Genomic DNA, 23,143 nt, shown 5'->3' on the forward strand with positions numbered 1-23,143 from the left:
GATGAATGTCCCCTGTATATTAAATCTTTAATGAGAGAGAGAGAAATTGTTGTAAACACATTTTATATGTGATTTCTTTTCCCCTTTACCAGCCATCACCATAGGGGTGGCTTTCGCTGTATTCTTTTTGATCCTCCCCTCGACAACCTGTTGGAGTTTCTACAGAAAAAGTTTGTGAGATGACAAGAACTGCCCTATGACTCTTGTCTCCCAGGGCTTCACATGTCCACAATAGCTAACACTTATAATCACCCATAAGCAATTCATTAAAAAAAAAATCTAGTTTAATCTCCCTGCTGGCTTCCATGGCTTTTGGTTGGGCATGACTCTGAGTAAATGCTTCGGCCCTATTTTTGCCTGCATGTATCTGTGTCTAAATTCTAGGGTAGTGGTAGTTTCTGTGGCATCATCTTTTTCTAATGGGGTGAAGCAAATCATTGGTTTTTTAATTAACCTACTTTTTTTTTCTTTTTCTTGTTAGGATCAGAAAAACTTCTTTCCAGCTTATCAGTTCTCCAGGTTACAACCACAAGTTAGATTTTTCACTCATTGAAGAGTTAAGGATTTTATCATAAAAAACCAATGAGAGGTTCCCAAGAATCTTTTATCAACTTAGTGTCATGATGATGTTTGTGTTTTTCAAACATGTCTCTAGGTGCAGCTTGTGAAGGTTTATAAGTGAGTCAATTATAGATATCAAAAGTTTACATATAAGACAATTGCAATGGTCAGGTTGAGAGATGTTGGGGGTTTGGAAGGAATAATAGTGGAAAGAATGTATTTGGAATAATAAGTATATATTGAAGAGATATATGATGTATTTTGGAAATATAATTTAAAAAACCCTTTCTGGTAGATTGTCTATGGAGAATGAAGGAGAATGGGATGATAAAGAGTTCGATTTTCTGTGTCTAAATTGGTAGTATTTGCAAAGATAGTAAGACTAGAGAACTAGTCTTGGGATACAGGATATGATTAGTTCTTTTACCAAATATTTTTGGGTTGATTGCTTCCACACAGAAGATAGAATTTTATTTTTCTAATCCTTGGTTGAAGCCAACATAGGTGATATTTTCAGACCAGGTATTTAATTGCTGGTGGGAAGCACTCTAGAGCTCTCTTTTCACTGGAACTGCTATTGGTCAAGTTTAAGTTTGTGGCTGCTCTGTGAACCTAGATTCCCGAGTAACTATGATTTACAGTACTGTCTCTTGACCCTCAATGTACAAGTATTGTGAGAAAGAAATCAGAGTTTGTCATTTTAAGCTACTGAGATTAAGGATGTTTCTCCCTGTGTAATAGCATAACCTAATCTATGCTGACTTGTCAAGGGGAAAAGTCAATAGTTTAGATTTGAACATTTTAACTTTGAGTTATGGAAATACCTAACTTGCAGTTGGATAACTGAGTGCAAAGATTAGAATGGAGGCATGAGTTGAAAACAAATTAGAGAATCATCTGCATATGGAAGATACTTAATACCATGAGTATAGTGGATGTTGCCTAATTAGTTTAGAAAGACAAGAGGCAGGATCTTCAAATATTTAAGAATCCATATTTAAAGACAAGGTATCCGATAAGAAGATGATAAAGATTATATTTTGATGATCTAGAGGTGAGAACAGAGAGTATTTTAGAAAGGTGGAAACAGCCAGCAAAGCATGTTTTGCTGAAAATGTCAAAAAAGTAAGAATTAAATATATCACTTGAATTTCATAGCATTTGTTACCTTATAGAAAGTAGTTTTAGAGACAAAGGAATAAGCAAAATGAATAAGACAAAGAAGGTGAGAAATTCCATTCTCTGACATCAACCATATTAGACACTAATTAATATATATGTATATTTATATTATATTTCTTTGTATAAGTGCATTTATATTTATATCACATACATGTGTGTAAATTTACATACATATATATATATATATAAGTACACCCAAATGTGTACATTCCTCTGTGCACGTAAACTTATATGTGTTTATATATGTGTATATATATAAACACATGCATAAAAAAACTATTGACTGATTTTTTTCATAATTGCATATTTTCCTATATTCTTTGTACAATACATAGAAATTTGAATTTCTTTGCCCAAGTTACCCAAGTAGGAAGTAGTAGAGTAGGAAAATTAGTTCAAAAAATCTACTTTTTTGAAAAATGGTGATTTTGTTGCAGTAATTTATGTTTAAGTTTATGACTGTCATTTATTTTATCTTTTTCTCTCCTTTCTACTTTTTTTACTTTGCTTTATGAAATACTTATGATCTATAGTTTGCATTGCTCAGTGGTTTCCTATACCCTTTGCAATGATTTTAAAATTATAGTTTATCTTTAGTTATTGATTTATTCTTATATTTTACATTTCTTATATTCTCATGATTATCAGTATCATAACTGAATCCGTTTGTTTTGACTTGATGTGTAGAAGATGAAGAATATACTTTTGGTAGTAAATTCAATCTTATTTATAAAAACTATCTCTTGGGGCACCAAGATGGTTCAGTCAGTTAAGCATCCAACTATTTTGGCTCAGGTCATGATCTCAGGGCCATAAGATCGAGCCCCATGTCAGGCTTGGTGCTCAGCATGGAGTCTGCTTGAGATTCTCTCTCTCACTTTCCCTCTCTCTCTCTCATTAAATAAATAAAATCTTTAGAAAAAATAAACAAAAACATTCTCATACAGTCTTTAATACCACTTTAAAGACTAGTTATATATCTGTGTGTGTATATTCTAAAATATATTTGGAAGCTTAATTTATTGTTATTTATGTTAACTCCTAAGAACCTTATGGTACTATAACTAAAAGAAGAGATCTTATTTTTATTTATTTATTTATTTATTAGACAGAGAGAGACAGCCAGTGAGAGAGGGAACACAAGCAGGGGGAGTGGGAGAGGAAGAAGCAGGCTCCTAGTGGAGGAGCCCAATGTGGGGCTCGATCCCGGAATGCCAGGATCACGCCCTGAGCCGAAGGCAGACGCTTAACGACTGCGCCACTCAGGCGCCACTAGATCCTTATTTTTGACAGTATTGGTTAAGTATTTACTCAAGAGCTACATTTAATGTAATTGTACATTGTTTCCTCATGTATATGCACTTATATTTACATGTATCTTTGTATATATATTTAAAGTTTGCGACTGAATATTTGAGCATGTATTTTGATTGCTTTTAACATGAATAACAACTGGGTTCAATATAAATTTAGGGCCCAACAACTTTTTATGTCAAAAGCTCCTTATTGTATTGCTTTCTTTTTTTAGTAAGTTTTGAGGCAAAAATTATTTTTATTTCTTCATAAATCATTTTGATAATTGGTATCGAATTTTTAGGAATTAGATCTCGTCATTTAAAAGTCATTTCTTTTACAATATGCTTTATTTTACATTAATTTTCATTGATTTTTGAGTTGATTATTTTTAGATTTTCTTTTATCATAGAATTCTGTGTCAATACCACTTACTTCCTAGTCTACCTTAATGCAATATATAATTCATATTTGGATGTGAGTATTATCGCCTCTCTGTCATTTCATATGTCTCTCTAGGTTGAACATCTAGTTCATGGTGCAGATTTTCTAATTTCCACATATTTGCAAGTAGCAGCATTCCTAAAATTTATGCCAGTACATAACTAGCATTTCCCATATTCCCATTTACTATGTATTTTCTTCACTTTCATGTAAGCTCTCAACTGCATTGTTCTAATATCTACAGTTCTATTGACAGTCTGTTTAAGGCAATGTACAACTTTACTACTGTTTCCCTTCTTAAAGTTCTTCCAGCCTCCACTCACTGCCTTGTCCCAAAGCCACTCATATATTAGGCAGCAACCTGTTTCATGGTAATAAAATCTGCATTGTTGTCTATTGATCCACAGGGCTTTTAACAACAAATATTTATTATCTCACATTTTCTTTGGGTCAGGGCTACAGAAGTGACTTAGTTGGGTGTCTCTGACTCAAGAGCAACCAGAAGTAGAAGTCAAGCTGTCAACTGCAGGTCTATCTGAAAGTGTGATTGCTGAGGGATCAACAAGCTCGTTCACATAGTCAATGACAGGCCTTGTTCCTTTGCCACATGGTTCTCTCCAAAGTGCTAGTTCACAACACAGTATTCCTTAGGGTGAGTAATTGAAAAGAGACTGAGAGAGTGAGCACAGTCAAGATAAAACTGCAGCCTTTTATAACCTAATCTTGGTAGTAACACCCCATTACTTCTGTCATATTATATTCATTAGAAGCAAGTCACTAAGTCCAGTCAGTACTCAAGGGGACAGGATTAAATGAAGTTGTGAATACCAGTCAATAGAAATCACTGGGGGCTATTTTAGAAGCTGCTTTGACAAAAAGAAATTTCAGGGCGCACCTGGGTAGCGCAGTCGTTAAGCGTCTGCCTTCGGCTCAGGGCGTGATCCCGGCGTTCTGGGATCGAGTCCCACATCGGGCTCCTCCGCTGGGAGCCTGCCTCTCTGTCTCCCACTCATCCTGCTTGTGTTCCCTCTCTTGCTGGCTGTCTCTCTCTTAAATAAAAATAAATTCTTAAAAAAAAAAAAAAGAAATTTCAGATCATACAGATACTCTTTATATCAGGAGTCAGTGAAAGAGAAACAGTATTTGTTTAGATATTATTTATATAAAACAAATTTATTCTTTTTTTAGTTAATCAAGTAAAACTATGCCAGTAATTATTTATCAGTTCCAGAATACAGCAAATATAGGATAAAGAAATCCATCAAATAATTTGATGTTGTGAAGGCTTGCAGTTGCAAAATGACTTAATTTCATATATATTATGTATGCTTATTGGTATTTTATAGAGAAGTAAGTAGAGTTTACATTAGTGATGGCTAGCCAAATTCTGTGTTAGATAGGCCTAGTGTATACTAGAAAGCAAGCAAGGAAGAAATGCATGAGTAAGCTACTAATTGTCTTCTATTTGTTTGAAGTATTTAAACTGAACATTTTCTACCATGGTGAGTTCAGTTGTATGACTGCACTATGTACTAAGTTAAAGCATATTTCCATGAAGTTATAATTGAATTGATCCAATTCATTATAATCATCAAAAAGTCTATTGGTTTCCTAGGTAGTAGCCACTTCCCTTGGCTTAATATAATTTGCTAATTTAATTAATGAACAAGCTAATATTATTGTTTTTCCATCAGACTTCTGGTAAAATATATAAAAAACATTTCTCAGTCTAACTATTTTGATACCTTTAAATATATTTCTTGAGGTTGACAGGGTCACTTGATTACTACGATTTGGGTGTGACCCTTCTCTACACATTCTACAGTTTATTAAGCATGTTGATGAGAATACCATGTGAGATGGTGCCAAAAGGTCTTAGTAAAATACAGATTTGTTAGATTTTTTTCTTTCCTCTTATCTAAGAAGCCTGTCATCCTGTCATCATGCATGAGCAATGCTTTCAATTTGAACAAATTTGAGATAGGAAGAACAAATATGCTGCCAGTAGCCATACTTCATAAAAGCTTGACTAATGCTTAATGCTGAATATAGTGGAAGGATTGCTGACATGAACTATTTTCACCTTGTGGAATTTAATTCTTCTTCTACTTATTTTTTTGTGTGTGCATGTCCTTAGTGGAGACTGAGAATGAAATCTTCACCCATAGCATTCAAAATTTACGGTTCCCTAAGCAAAAGGTTTTGACCATAAATTTTTTCCTCATTACGCTTTCTATTCCAATATCCTGGTCACTTACATCTATGAATTCATTATGCTTTCAGTATGACGCATATTGGTGTTCTTGTTTGACAGCTATAGATGACAGATGAGGACATTCTGGAGACCATTCAAGGGCTGATGCCCTTGGGTGAGGATGAGGTGGATGGCTAGCAGCATGTGGAAACTAGTTTATATTTCTATTGAAGACCATGGAAATAATCACTAACCTATCTTCATAAATACCCCACTTCCCACCATTGTAATGCACAAGCTGATAACTAATATAACATACACTTATTCTTCAGCAGAACATCTAACAAGTAAAGAAAAAACAAAACAAAACAAAAAATGACATTCCAAGTTTTTAATTATTTCATCTTCACTCAAGTTAGAGGACTTACCAAATAAGACAGAGAAGAGTCTCTGCATTGCTAAAAGTCTCATCAGAGAGTTTATCTGAAAATAGTATTGGCAATACTCAGTAATACATTCCTTTATTAAAATATGTTACTTAATGTTTATTTTTTTTAAGTTATAAAAAAAATTATCTCAGGAAAGCATTAGCCTTTTATGGATGGCTTTTTTTTAGATTTTATATAGACTGATCATATCTCAATAATCCTTTTCTTTAAAACATACTTAGTCAATACTTTTGCAGTTTCAGTGCACTTATTTATAGACCTTCCTTGACTTATGGTACTGTCAGATATACTTTAAACCTGCTTTCATTTTTATGCTACCATTTTCCTAACAAAATTTTTCATCATAGTTAGAATTATTCCAATAATTAATTGCTATGCTTAAATAAATATCTGTGTTTGCTGTACCTGTATGAATAGCACATGATCTTTTATTAGTTTACGGTATCACTGGGAAAAGAACCATCCGTAGTCTCTAAACTACCAGAGGAAATATTGCAAGCTAGTAGCCAACAAATCATGAGTGATGAATTCTATTTTTATGAAGTTATATTAAAATAATGACTATGATTTCATAATTTCTTTGCCCAATTTCTTGTCTAAAAATAATGTAAATAGAAGAGCTGATATGTTGAAAAATGTTAATAGTGATTTCAAAGAGAATTTTAAAGAGTGGCTTATAAAAAAACAAAAAACAAATAACATAACTGAAAGTAAATATCCTTGCCAGAAAGGTCGTTTATTGCTATAGGTAACAGCAATTTTACATATGTTAATAGAAGAGATATTATTTTATTATAAATATTTTATTTATTTGCTTAGCATCAGCTATGAGTTATACAAAATACTAAGTTAAAATTTATATTTAATATAATTAAAATGAAATTAACTTACCCCAAATTCTCTAAAGAATTTGAATTTGGAGGGCACCTGGGTGGCTCAGTTGGTTAAGTGTCTGACTCTTGATTTCCGCTCAGGTCATGATCTCAGTGTCCTGGGATCAAGCCCCTTGTCGGGCTCTGCACTCAGTGTGGAGTCCGCTTGGGATTCTGTCTCTCCCTCTCCCTCTGTCCCTCCCCTAGCTCATGCTCTCTCTCTCTAAAATAAATAAAATCTTCAAAAAAAAAAAAAAGAATTGGGATTTGGGGATAGAAGATGTAATATAGCTATTACGTATTTTAGAAAATATATTCAGGGGTGCCTGGGTGGCGCAGTCGTTGAGCATCTGCCTCTAGCCCTCCTTAGTATAAAATATATATATATATATATATATACATATATATATGTATATATATTCAATGCAAATGCTGTTTACATAAGGAGGGCTAGTAATAAAATTACATCAACCTGGGCTCTGTCAGTAGGAAAAATAAACTTCAGATAAATAAAGCTAATAATTTTTAATCAAGTAGAAGAAACAAGGCAGAATGAGGACGTTTATTATAATTCAGTGGCTTTTAACTCTTTCACTAGGACCTAGGATTTGGACCTCAAATTTGACTTCCTTAATCCTGTAACTTAGAAGTTCACATTGCAGAATAGTTAATTGTTTTCATGGTGAATATTCTCAAATCTGGATCTTGAAATGATGGAAACAATCAATAACTGGTTATTCTAGGTTCTCATTTGAATCAGTATTCTTTCTATCACTATTAATAATATAGTAAAAACCAACTGTGGTCAAAGTTTTAAAAAGATAAGCCATTACTTCTGCTATCCTTACTGCTAAAAATTTTGAGGAAGTTTTTTTGAAAGAAATATTTCCTTTTCTCAGTAGAATCCACTCTCTGTTATCTATAGTGACAGACTAAAATTGAGCTTTTGAAAAACATTGGTCACCTTGAAAAGTTTTATAAAATATACAATCATACACCAAAAACTACTAGATTTAAGAAAAACTGATTCTAAAAATGTATTTAATGAAATTCAATGAAAAACTAAAATTGACTCATACAGATGATTAATATCTTTTAAATGGTTTGTATTATAGTCCATTATTAAGTAAATAACATGGTATTCACTTTGAGTTTATAATCTGACATATGAAAGCATGACTTTCTTAACTTAGAGAAATACTCAATAAAAGAGAGATACCCTGTTCCCAAACCACACACATTTTAACTTACTTTTTTGATTTGAATGAAGAGGGTCATTTTAAAGAAAATAAAAAGTTGAATAATTCTCCACTGTGCTTGATGTAGTTAGAACTGCTTCATAATTTTGAAGAATAGCTGAGTCACATATATCCCCCAAGAAAGTATTTCTAAGAAAAGCCAAACAGGGTAAAGTTAATTCATGCATTTTAATACAAGAACAAAACAAAGTGAGAAAAAAATTAAATATGCTCAAAATAGATCTTTAAAAAAAATAGAGTGGATCTGCATGATTTTTAACAGCTCTCAATAGTATTAAAAATCCTCAATTTTTAATAGACGGTTTTCAGTATTATTTTATGATTGATAACATAAAACAGGCTAAAAACTAGCCATTAATAAAACACGTATGTATGAGAAAACACTAACATATACAGATACCATTATTAAGGTTACTTATATAAATATTTAAAATATATTGGAAGGCCATACCATAAACAATTAAGCTTACAGAATAATTTTTGTGCATGTGTTAACTAAATTATCTGTAATATACTGCCTATAATATTTAAAAAGTCTATAATAATCACTAAGAAAAAGACAAACTAATAGAAAAATGAGTGATATGAAAAAATGATCAATACATATGTGAAAAGTTGTTCTCATTAGTAGTGAATATAACACATTTTTCATAAGTTAAGGTATTGGCAATTTTTTTTAATATACTCACAGGACTTATTTATTTTCTAACTGGAAGTTTATAACTTTTGGCCCCCTTCACCCACTTTTTAAAAATTTTAATTCAGTTAATTAACATATAATTATTATTGGTTTCAGAGGTACAAATCTGTGATTCATCAGTTTTCTATAATACCCAGTGCTGATTATATCACATACCCTCCTTAATGTCCATCACCCAGTTACCCCATCCCTCCACCCCTTCCCTCCAGCAACCCTCAGTTTGTTTCCTATGATTAGGAGTCTCATGGTTTGTCTCCCTGTCTGGTTTCGTTTTGTTTTATTTTTTCCTCTCTTCCCCTATGTTCTTCTGTTTTGTTTCTTAAATTCCGCATATCAGTGAGATCGTATGCTAATTAGCAATTAAAAAAAAAAAAACTCTCCCTCTCTCTTTTTCTCTTATCTGCTTGTCTCTCCATCCAGCCAATTTTCAGGCAGTTTCTAATGCTAATGAATATGGAGATGAAGTGGGAAATGTATTCTCATAGACTCCTACTAGAAATAAGAATAGTAACAAGCTTTTTAGAAAGCCATCTGGAAATGACTAATTAAAACATATAATTTGGCATCTTTGTCTTGTATTTTATTTCTTAGTTATAAAAACATTTGTATATAAGTATATTTAGTATAAACTCTCATTATATCAATTTAGCTTAATCTCATTAAATATCACTTATTTGACTACAGATAGCACATGCATGTTTAAAGAAGACAGGATGTTTTGGAATTCTTCACATTCTCTGAGGATGATTTAAAATGAAATTTTCAAATTTGTCATGTTAAAATTTCATAAGGAGAAAAACTAAAATCATGTGTTACAGCATCCATTATGACATCTTTAACCTAAATTATTATTTTAGAGTGTGAAGAAACAAAAAAATGTTGGAAAAGTTAACCTGCCCAAAAGACATTTTGTCCTTTAAATCAAACTAAACTTCAAGGCAAAAAAATTCCAAAGCCAAAAAAGAATTATTTAAAATATAGCCCATAATATATTTTTTATTAAGTAAAACTAAAAACTTACACAAAAAGCTTGCCAAAAGAAATAGTATAAACTGCCAATATTTTACCAGTTATAGAAGATGTTTATAATTTGTCCAAGTCATGAATATTGGGAATAAAAGACCCTACAGAAAAATTATTTTCCAAGATAATTTTCTATATCATAATAACTAGAGATATTAATAAATTGCTACCTCTAAATAAAGTAATTCTGATATTCAGACATCCAAACATTTAAATGTTTATATCATAGTAGACAAAATAATCTATTAAAACGAGACTCTTTATTTGTTACTATGTGGTTTTAATCTGTGACACAGTATAGTGAATCTACCTAAAAGAAATATTTATAGAATGCAAAATTAGTGAACAACAATTTCATGCAGTTGTCTTTGACAATTCCAGGAACACAAAGATAAGTGTGATTTAGGAATGTGAACGTACGATTATTTACTCAATTACTTTATTTACTTATTTAGTTTTAGAAAATAATTTTACTACAAAGGATTGTAGTAGAATTATTGGTATTAAGAATAAAGAAATTGATTTTTGTAATTTTCTTCAGCCATAATTAATATATAAGATACAAACACATTTTCAAACCACATAATGATTTTACAAGATGTTCCAAAGAGGTAAGAGTATACATTTCAAAAGTCTTCTTCAAGAACAAGAGAAACTTTAATAATGAGCTATTTGATTAACAATACCAATATAATAAGACTTATTAACAACCAACGGTCACTTTCAACAAGAGTTTGTTGTTTGCTAACTGCAGAAAATTAACCAAGCACATTGCCTTGAAAATAGAATAATTTCTGAGTTCTATTTGCTATGTGGTCCTCACATCATTCTACTCTGGACAGAATGCTGTAACTGGTGTGCAGCTGTTCAGTGGCGATATTAAAAGTATTTAATATTACATGCAGAAATGGCCCCAATAATAAGAAAAAGGCCATAGTGCTAAATCAAATCAGTTACTAGGTCTTAAGGAATCATGGGTAAGAACTCAAAGTTAAGGAAAATGGAGGATTTTTCAACTCAAGGTAAGAAGTATTTTCACTATTTTAAAAATGGAAGAGTCAACACAATTCCAACTCGAACATTAATTTGCAAACCTGAGACTACAAAATAAATTATTTTATTCTGAAATCCAATTATTTTGATATTGTTACATTTCTAAGTCTCAGGTTTAAAGGGAAATTTTCACTCAAGTGAAAGTCTGAAGAATTTCTCATACTAATAATATTAGAAACATAAATATACAGGAGGGTAAAAATTTTAAATCTTTTTAATAATGTACACATTAAAATAAGCTTCACTTTTTAAATTTCATGATCAAAATTATCTGAAATTTGTCAACATAATTTTTAATTCAGAAGTTGTATGAAATGTGTCTTTACTTACAGTACTATCAACAGCAGCTGCAGTTATCCCCTCATAGCAAAATTAGCCAAAAATATCTTTCCAATCTACCATAAACTGATATTTGTCTACCAAGTACTGATAAATTCTGCATCAGTGTAGGAGCTAAAGGTGCTAAGAAATTAATATTCCTGTGACATTATGCTCCAAATTTTAAAATTTTAAAAATAAAAGCAATAATTAATATGTTTAATAAAATTCAGATTTAGTCATCTGCTTCAGCCATTTATTCTCTGACTTATGCCTCAGCCTCTGCTGAAATTAAAAATCAGTCATTTGCTGATTTGCAATACACTATGTATATTTTGCGCACCCTTATTTTCCCATGGTGTATTTTTAAGAAACTGATTCAAAATATAGAGAAATGTATAAAATACAACTTACTTTTAAATAAAAAATGACAATAATCCCAAATGTGCATGCATTTGTGTATATATGTATACAACACACACACACGCACACGCACACGCACACACATACATGAGAGCCATGGAAATGTACTGACCTTATGTCTCTTAAGGAGAGAATCTGCTGAGAGGACTGCAGTTAGCTTACAATATCCAGTATCTGCACTCTCAGCATTTTACTGCAGTGTTTGTGCTTTGGCCACAATCTCCCCAGACTGCCCCAATCAATGACTCAGTATATCCCATGATATGGGAATCTTCTAACAGGCTGTTTTCTCTTGGCTTCTCATAGTCCCAGCTGGGATTTTCTCAGAGCTGCCTTTCAGTGTGAGACTCTGTCCAGTCCTCCATCCTCTTAACTCTTTTTTCACAGATACCAGTGCAATATTGTGGTTTAGAGGCTCTGCCAGCCTACTCGTGCACCCTCTCTCTCTTTTATGATTTATGGCATTCCTAACCTCTGCACTTCCTCCACAATTTATCATATTCTTCCTTCTGCTTACTTTGTTTTTATATTGCTCTTCCTTTTCTAGGTTCTTGATTTGGAAGCTTAAATTATTTATTTGAGGTTTTTTGTTACTTTGTTTTAATGTATGTATTGAATGCTATAAATGTCCTTATCATCATTGCTTTAATTATGTAGTATGTTCCCCAAATTTTAGTGTCTTGTGTTCTTATTTTCATTTACTCTGTTGTGTTTTTAATTTCCCTTGAGACTTCCTTTCTGATCCATGGATTATATATAAATGTGCTATTTAGTTTTCAAGTATTTGGAGATTATCATATCATCTGTTATTGATTTCTAGTTTGATTCAGTGTTGCTTGGAGAACACATTTTGTGTTCTTGGTTCCTTTACATTTATTTGTTCAGGTTTGTTTTATAGTTTGTGGCATCGTCTATCTTGGTACGTGTTATGGGATGACTTGAAAAAGTTTATATTTTGTTGTTGTTGGATGGAGTATTCTATACATGTCAATTATATCCTATTGGTTCATACTTTTGTTGAGTTCTTATATGTTCTTGTTAATTATTTTATGTGATGAACTGATTATAATTAATTGTTCTAGCAGTCATTGAGAGATGCATGTTAATCAATTTATTATTATAGATTTGTTTATTTCTCCTTTTAGCCCTATCAGCTTTTGCTTCTCTTACATCTCCTCCTCCTTCTTCTTTTCACAAAGCTTTCTGATCATTTATTAAAATTTATTAAATATATTGATTCATATTGAGTTCATTAATAATGGGTGCTACTTGCATTCTAAGACTGAAACACTCAAGAAAATAATTTTATTTTAGCAAAGTTAAAATCTGTTTATTAATATTTATGGTGATTTTTTTGATGTGCATGTGCATAAAATAATATGCTGTTTTATTAAATGTCTGTGTAAATTTTTAAAAAGTTTGAATATACTGAAGACTTGAAAATTATTTCAGGAAACGGGATCCTAGGATCATTTAGAGGAATAATTAAATCTTTAAAGAACAATTAAATTAAAACACACAAATGGGAGTGTAGGGAAGATGCCTACTAGGCACGGTAGGAGTGTGATTCTCGGGTCACGTGGTAAGACTATGTTTAGCTTTGTTAGAAACAGTCAAACTGTCTTCCAAAGTTTTTGAACTTTTTGTCTTCCCACTAGCAATTAATGAGATGATTGCTCAACATAGTCTCTAGCAGTTATATTCTCAAAGGTTTTGTTTTGTTTAAAATTTTAGCCATTCTAATATGTGTGTAGTTGCATCTCATAGCTGTTTTAGTTGACAATGTCCTAATCATAAATGATGATGAATACCTTTTCTTATGCTTACTTGCCAACTGTTTATCTTATTTGGTGAGGTGTGTGTTCAGATCTTTTGCATGCTTTTAAATTTAGCTGTTTGTTATTTTAGCATTGTATTATAGAGTTCTCTGTGTTTTACGAGTCAGTTACCACATATGAGCCAAAATTCTTCCAAAAAGTGTAAGTGTCAATATCTTATATAGTCATATAAGCAGGGAAATACAGTGTTTTCAAAGAGGCATAGACAACAGAGTAAGTAAATCGTGAGCTGATAAAGGAAGAGAGAAAGTCATATGTGAAAAGAGGCTGAGATCTGGTGCTGACAGTGTGGGCAGAGTGGCTCAGGCATCAAAGAGCATGGAATATTAGCGGTGTTCAAATCCTGTGTGTCTAAAACATATGGAATGATGACAAACAAGGATGCAATGTTTTGGAAGGATAGGGTTTTGCTGTGTTTATGTTTATTTAGGAATAATGAATAGGGGATCAACATGATCAAATTTGTTATGTAAAATGAATTTACCGTCTCCAATTTTAACACTTATTGGATTAAATAAAGTATGGATGCAGGAAGATTAGTTGTGAAATTATTGCAGTTGCCCAGGTATGACATGATGGCCTTGGTTATTGTAAAAAGGTAAAATCAACAAGGCAGACCTGCATATTGTCTGTATGAGAGAATGAAAGCTTTCTTTCTTTAGGGCTGATGGAATGTGATGGCTGATCTTGAAATTCATTGTTAAGTGGAAACATTGGAGAAGCACCAAAAGCAGTGGCAGTTCATGAATTATGCTGTGGACCAGCAAGTTGGGGGTAGGTTATACTAGAAGAATATGGTATGAAGGACTCCCAAGAAAAGAGTGGTTCAGAGAGGAAACCATAGTCAATTGTGCCATGTGCTGCTTAGTGGGCATATGGAATAATTTTTATAAGCTGATTCAGAAATGCTTTATACGCTGTTAGGCATGTCAAGAAGAGGATGAGTGTTGAGAGTATTAAACAGCAGGTACTCAACAATTGTGTGTAAAACCGTATCCTGTTTTGAGATAAACATTAAAGATCGTGTGTGTGAGTATATGTTTGTGTGGTTTTTGCAATTTTATTTTGCATTATAGAAATATTTTCCAGATATTGAATCCTGAATTTGTTGAGAAGCTGCAACCCAAACTGGGATATTTCTAAGGAAGTTATACACAGCAGAGAGACTTGCAGACTGAGGCACATTGACTGAGGTTGTAAAACTTAGCCCAAAACTCTTCTACAGGATACTTAGTCCTAACAGATATGTGCTGCTACAGGCAAGACTCAAGGATTTCTCTAACAACTCTGGTCTATTTCTTATAAGACAAGATAGCTGTATGACTTTTTTGGACTCTTTTTCCAATTCCACAGTGTAAACGTTCCTCTAAAATTAGCATTAGAAAGAGAAAAGAACCAAAAAAAAAAAAATTAATGAGACTTCAAAGAAAAGATAACAATTGCCCTGGCACATTTTAAATCACCAGCCAGAAATTTGGATGAATTGTCCTTATCTTGGTCTCTGCTCTTCTCAATAGTTAAAGATCTAGGAAGCAATAGGAAGGACACCTTGAACTCCCCCACAGAAGGCAAGAATCATCTCTAAGTATAGTTACCCTGTGTTAATTCTGAATAGAACTTGTTTTTGTATCAAGTAATATTTTTCTATGACGTTATAGTTGTTCAAGAGTTGGTAATAAAGAACTTACGAAAAATGCTGTCATTGTGCACAAGGAGAAGGAGCTTTCTGCCTGGATCAGAAACATACCATATGCACTAAGATAATTTAATTTTCCAGATTCTTTGCTTGCTATATATCCAACATTTTCTTTTCACTTAAATAGTAAAACTTCTGAAGTTTTTCACTGATCTCAGTGCTATTGTTTTTGAAACGGTATTTTTTTTTTTCAAAATAAATGCTCAACAAAGTTCTACAAGGCATTTAGTAGTAATGGAATGCTGTTAATATGTTAACAGCATTATTGAATGTGGCCATAAAATTTCATCACTCTATGTTGCCATGCCTCATCTAAATTTAGGAGCCATTTATATGGGATCCAGAAGCAATTGGTGTTCCATTCTTGACATATTGATATGACTCTGGACAAATCAGGCTTGAAATATGTTAATACAAATTATATTCCCCACAGTGATGTCTTGCTTCTTTTGTCACTATTATTTCTCAGGCCTCCCCAGTGCATAAAACACCATTGTGATATATTGGGCAATGCATGTCAGGAGCAGTCAATATTCATGCAACACTCAAAAGAAAATGCTGAAAAGGACAAGCAATATGTGAATCTCACCAATACTGTAGTATATATAGTATATTATATAGACTTAAAAAATGTGTTATACTAACAAAACATGTATACATATATACATATGCTATATTAGTGTATAGAATTCCTCTGGGTGAGTTAGCTAAAGTAACAACTTCTGGATGTATGAAATAGTAAAAAACAAAAACAAAACCAGCATCTTCATTGAGCAGATTAATCAGAAAAGGGCATCCTACTTAGCAAGTGAGTTGGGGTTGGTGAGACTTTGCAGTGGTATGGTAGTTAAATTTCTCAGAACTTCCCCTAATATTACAAAATTGGTAAAACTGTGGAATACTAAAAGTGGCAAAATTGTTCCTGTTATAAATTTATCTCTGCAGGGTTTGTTTTTTTTTTTTTTTTCCCGTTAATCATGAAATGTTGACTCACCAAGAGCAAAACTCGTAAGTGGACAGTCAAGAGTTTTCATATTTATTGTAATTTATAAGAGAGATTATGAAATGCCAACTACTTAGCAAAATCCAACTGAATTAATAACCATGCTTGCCTTGTACTATGAAAACCTCAATTTATTGTCAAAATATAGAATGTATTTTAATGAACTGAGAGAAGTTATTTGAATTTGAAATTTCTACTGGTAAAGTAGTTTCTCATAATAGAATATAAGCTGTCTGCTTTATTAAATAAACCTTTTAAAACTAATTTTCAGTCTGTGAAGTTTCAAATTATGCATTAAATCAATGAAATTATAAATACAGAATATTTTTAAATTTTATGGAAAATAGATTTAACTGAATATTTTAACTTTAAAGAGCAAAATAAATGAATGTCACCGGAAATTATCCCAATATAATTCATAAATGTTTGGATTTGTGGGAGTAATTGGTTTTTAAGAAAACTTCGATAGAAAATCTCTCTTCTTCTGTGTAATGAAACACCAGGTAGCAATGGCTATTTGACACATAACAAAATAACTTCATTTTTTTCCTATTTATTTGAACTTTTGGAGTTGGAAAAGTAAGAGTATTTTTAATTAAAAACCAGCTGCATTTATTTTCCCAAATATTGATTCATGGCCATTTTTAACTTATCAATTCAAGGCACATGTCTATATTAAGTGCTAAATGTTATATTTTCTTTACTTTAATAATATCTTTTATGGAGATGACATGGTCATTGGGCATGTTGTGTGTTTGTTTCCTCCACTGATGGCAAACCCAGAGTGCTTTAGCTGTCCCATGGAAAAAATATATTTCTCCACAGGATATCAAGGGAACATTAGATACCTGCATGTAGGCCCATCATCCCATGTGTTCCAGACTGCTTCCTGTTATCGCTGCTGGTGTTAGTCAAGAATTTGCATGATACTGTTGTAACATATAAGACCCGAAGTGGTCACTCTTCTTCTACGCATTTCAACAGGAAAGTAAAAAATGTAATGTGGAGGGTGTAAAAATTTTATGTGATAAATTATAGAAATCTTAAGAATAGTAATAATAATAATAGTATTAGGGCAGGCTGATGTGGGTTCGATAGACCTCCAATTTTCCCTTAAAGCTTTCTCCTTAGCTTAGTTTAGTGGAGTGATTTGCATGGACAGTGAACAGAGTTCTCACTCTTGTTGTTAAAATTAAAGATAATCAGAGAAAACCCATCATTCTTTTTGGTAGACAAAACATATCTAATGCCTTCCTTGCAAGGATTCTATTCAGTATGTTCTCTAGTAACATAAAATTACACTCAAGACTTGCTAGGGGCTTCCATTTTTCTGAGTGTTTCTCTTGTTGCTGGCCACTTGATAAATGGACTCTTTGTGCCATGGACTGAGCTGTTATTTGCAGGGTGTAGGAAATACTGGGCTTCTGGTTGTTGGTGGTGAGTCAGCCCTGTAACATGGCCTCAGTTCTTGAGTTTGGCAAACAAGGAATTCAGAACCAAGCTCTTAAACAAGCATTTAATGGTGATCAAAGTGAAAGCACACTCTCCAGGGTGGACAGTGGGAAGGCCCAGAGTTGGCAACTGCATCAGGGGTCAGGGTTGTCTTATTTTTTGTATTTGCGTAGGTTATGGGTCATAGCTAGGGTGCTCTCTGACTGAGTTTGGCTCCAATCATCTAAAAGATTCCTCCTACCATTTGGGAGGGGGAGTTTTTTGACCCTATATAATCCTTGTGGGAACTACCATGGCAGTTCAAAGAAAATGTATTATAATAAAGCTATAAGTTACTTTTGGGCAGTGGTTAAGTGAAAAGCACAAGCATGTTCCCTTGGGTTTTCCCTAGCTAATTGAGCTGGGTGTTTGGTGTTTTTTTCTTTTGCACTGGTTGGTCATTTCCATTCCCTGCTCATATTTGCTAACTGCTCTATCATAGTCAGTTGGAAAAGGTGAGAGCTGTAGGTTAGATGTCTATGAAATATGAAGTGAGGCTAAAGAGTCATGTTATGGAGTTGAGAGAGACATGTCTAAATATATTTGCTATGATAATTTTTTCATTTGTTTTATGATTTTAAATGATACATTATATGATAAAGCAGTTAATTTTCTTATATCTCCTCTTAATTTACTAAAAACATAGATGATTCACCACAACTTAAAAGATAAAATCTGGTTACATTTTAGGCCAATATATTAGTTGAATTTAATTTCAAGAACAGAGAAGTTAGTCTCATGGTTCTCTGTTTAGTTCAGTCTATACATGTATTCTCTTCAGTTCCCAACGGAGTTACATACAAGCATATGTTTAAAAGATTTCAACAAGAATTTTGATATATTCATAAACTACCAAGGTATGAACTATGAAGACTAATTATATATTTCTTATTGGATAGAGAGATTTAGAATGTAAGCAAGGACAGAAAAGAAATTCCACCCATATACAAAAGCAGTCATGTAGATATAGAGAGCAGACAAATAACTGAGTAAAATAACTGGAATATACATAAAGTAAAGTATATTTGTACTTTTTTTAGATGTGTTCCTAGCAGGATTCCTGTCTTGATAAGATCAAGTTTGGTCTTGAGCTGACTCTTTATTTCAGTTTTTACTTATTTGACTCAGAAACAAGACTGTGAGGAAACTTGTCTTCTCATACTCCAACAAGCACATCCTAGAGTCTGCCAAGTGCAGATGCATGTGATTTCACTCTAATATCCAATATCACGTCCCATTGTTGTGGTAAGCCTTTTTAGAAAAGAACCCATAAAGGCTACAATTATACTTGAACAACACTTGATTTAAATAAGGGCTGCATCACTGCTTTCTTACTTTTTCTTGGCTATGTCAGTATCATTTTGTGTCAGGCCTTTGTATTGCTCTTCTCTCTGCCTGAATGCTTGTCCTCTTTTAATTCAAATGTTTGGTTCTCTCTCAGAAGCCTCCCTAACCTCTATCCCATCCATAAAATTGTATCATATTACTTTGCTTTATTTTATTCACATATAACCATCTGAAATATTTAGTTAATTTGTCTATTTGTTTATAATACATTTCCAAGATTGGATGCAAACTCTGATTGTTCAATATGCAAACTCATATTGTTCATTCACTGCTCTAAAGCCCAGAACAGTGTCCTGGAAATGGGAAGTGCTCAAAATTATTGGTTGAATGAAGAAAACTCAACTCATATAATAATCAAAATATAACCAATTATTTTAAAAACATTTAAAGAGGGGCGCCTGGGTGGCACAGCAGTTAAGCATCTGCCTTCAGCTCAGGGCGTGATCCCGGCGATCTGGGATCGAGCCCCACATCAGGCTCTTCCGCTATGAGCCTGCTTCTTCCTCTCCCACTCCCCCTGCTTGTGTTCCCTCTCTCGCTGGCTGTCTCTATCTCTGTCGAATAAATAAATAAAATCTTAAAAAAAAAAAAACGTTTAAAGAAGACAACTTCGGTGATACAAACTTTATTTAATGCTCCATGAAGTGGACAGTCTCCTTTCAGAGAACTGCAAAAAGGGGCAGAAGGCAGGAAGCTCTTATAGGATAAAGAACAAAGAAAAAGGAAAATATAAATAGAAAATATCTGATTGTCTGGGGCCACATAATCAACCTTGTTTGGGATGATAAGGCCCAAAGTTGGTGTTTTGGGATTAGCTGACTGGATATACTGTGTTTCTGGTCAAGGGACATGAAAGTTATCTTTTGGTTTTCTGATTTGGCACTCCAGGCAGGAACAAATTCATCTTAGGCCTAGAAAGTTATTTCAACACCAATATAATCTAGTTATAGTAAAATTGCTTTGAAAAAATATAGTAATTTTTATCACAACATTCTCAGGTACTACAATCTTATGTCACAATAAATAGTTGGCTTTTTGGAGCATCTGCTAGGAATTTGACATAGAAATCTTAATAGTTAGTAAATAAACACATACATATATACATAACTAACTAAATATCCTAGGTCTACAAACTTATCTTTACTTATAAAAGTTTATTCTGTGAGAGCAATGTTGTAACTTTTCTAATATTTCAACTAGGACTTGTAACACCAAATACCTGTGAAGAGAAACGTCTCAATAAATGAGAGGCATTGTTATCACAGAATCTTTCAAGAGTGGGAATAAAGCAAGCTATTTATGTTGAATCAATATCAAATTATCTTCACCAAATCTCTTTGGCTAATATTTCTGTGTATGTCTGAAAGAAACTATTCAAGGTCTTTTCATAAAGTTTCCTTTTTCAGAAAATAGATATACATTTTTAAAGAGAAAGTTATTTCAAATTCAAACAGAAAATTAACTAATTCACTGCTTATCTTCTTTGTTTATTGAGAGCCTACTGAGATCAAGTCATTATGCAAATTGTATAATATCAATCCTTTTCTTAAAATATATTGGTATTTTTTTCATTTTCTTGGGGCTAAAGTCTAAACATATTAGCAAAATGTAAAAGACTATTAATATCACACTTGCCTACCTTTTCTCTTCATCACTTCTCATACTTACCCTCACCAAACTCATGTCCACTCAGTTCCATTCATACTAAAGTATGGCAAGTTGTACGAACATGGCATAATCATTTTCACCCATACCTGAATTTCACTTTGGTTGAATCCCTTTTCTTCCTCAACTATTCATCTTTCAAGACTTAGATCAAATAAGTTGTCATCTGTGAAGGACTCCCTGATCTCCTCATGCTTCTGTTTGTGGGTTAGAACTTTGAGAAATTTTATGTGAAGTTAATTGTTTATAGGTCAACTTTATAGGCTTTAAAGGATAAAGAATTTGCTATGATCTTAATTGAATGCTGAGGAGTTAAAAGTAATGTTTTATGAAATGAGAGGATGTAAAAGATAAATTCCAATAGATAGATTGGCACTAAATCTACAAGGATGTAGGTAGGCTTTCTGTCTCTTAAGGATTTATAATCTTTATACAAGGTAGAAGAGGAAGGGAGGGAGAGAGGTATATGAAAATGTATAACACAAACACAAAGATATATTATGTATTACATATCAGTGATAAATGCAGTAACAGAAGTCCAAAGGATTGTCTATCAAAGAGGACATTGAGTTATTTGTGAAAGAATTATGATTTAATTGTAGGGTAAGAAAAATAATTTTCCCTCTATTCTTCTAGGTTCTTGGCTGAGACTCGACCTTGTAATAAATGACAGATTAAAAAGGAGAAAAAATGTAATTATGTAATACATTCCTATGCACGAGAGTCCTAAAAAGATACTAGACTTAAAAGGTGGTCAGATAGTTGTAGCGTACTTAGAAAAGGAATAAGGGTCTGGGACCTTAAAGTGGCCAGACAACTGAGGTTTATATACCATTCTGAGCTAAGGAAAGGGATAAGGGCCTGGGGATTCAACTGGGGGAGGACAATTCACAGGAAGGTGAGAAGAGGAAATGTTGGAGAAACAAAAGTTGCCCTCCAGTGCAGTTAAGTCTCTCAGGTGAAAAAGTGATACCTGATACTAGCTCTCTTCCTGATGCAGGTCCCCTTTCTAATGTAAATTTCTCTTGGCAAGGGTAACTTCTACTCTGTTTTTAGAGTTTCTCCTATGTCTGCAGCATTTCAAAATAATGAGCTCAAATTAAGCCCTATGCCAAGGGGCATATTTTGGAGTAGCATATTCTGCCACCTTCATGTAGCATATTCTTTGCTTCAAAAATGGGGGAGTATCAGGCACCAATTTAGGGGGGATGATTCATCACTTTTATAGCAAGTGTTAGTCTAGCCATGCTCTTGGTGTTCTTTGCAGAACATGCTTTCTATTTTTTTGCAATATGGATAGGCTGAGAATTTTCTGAATCTTCAACTTTGGTTCCTTTTTGCTTAACAATTCCTATTTTTATTTATTTATTTAGTTTTCCGGTCTTTTATTTTTTATTTTTAAATTGTATTATTTATTTTTTTAGATTTTTAAAAATTCAAGTATAATTAACATATAGTGCCATATTAGTTTCAGGTATACAATATAATGATTCAACAATTCCCTATTCAGTTCCTCTTTCTCCTCTCATATTTTACTGTAAGCATCAAGGAAAAAAGTAGGCAGTGCCTTCGACACTTCGCATATAAGTTTTCTCAGCTAAAAATCCAAGTTAATAGATGTGGAACTTCCACCCACAAAACACAAGAATACAAGTTCTTTGCCACTTTAAAATAAGATCACCTTTCCTCCAGAAGCACCTTGAACTTCCATATTTCTACTAACAGTCTCTTCAAGGAAATCTAAGCTTTTTCTAACATGCACCTCAGAACTCTTCTGGCCTCCATCAACTATCCAGTTCCAAAGCCACTTTTACATTATATATATACACATATATACATATATAAATATATATACATATATACACATATATATAAATATATATGTATGTGTGTGTGTGTGTGTGTGTATATTTTTTATATATATTTTCTCCAAGGCTGGAGACCCATAGAAGAGCTGCAGTTTGAGTCCAAAGGTGGGCTGCTGGAAGAATTCGCTCTTCTTCCAGGGAGGCCAATATTTTCCTGTTAAGGCTTTCAACTGTTTGGGGAGGCCCACCTGCAATATGGAGGGTAATTGCTTTCCTCAAAGTTTACTGATTTAAATGTTGATCTAATCTAAAAAATACTTTCAGAGAAACATCTAGAATATGATTGATCAAACAATTAGGAAGTAAATTATCATATGCAAATTAATACATTTCCAAATTTTTTAAAAGATACTCAAACTTCCTGATCTTATGGAGAAAATAATTTTGAGATAAATTTAAAAGTTTAATATCAGAAGAGCCCTATCCCTAATAACTGGATTTATTAATTGATATAATTATGTTAA

This window comes from Ursus maritimus, unplaced genomic scaffold, assembly GCF_017311325.1.
Source record: "Ursus maritimus isolate PB19 unplaced genomic scaffold, ASM1731132v1 scaffold_10, whole genome shotgun sequence".
NCBI classification, from domain to species: Eukaryota; Metazoa; Chordata; class Mammalia; order Carnivora; family Ursidae; genus Ursus; species Ursus maritimus.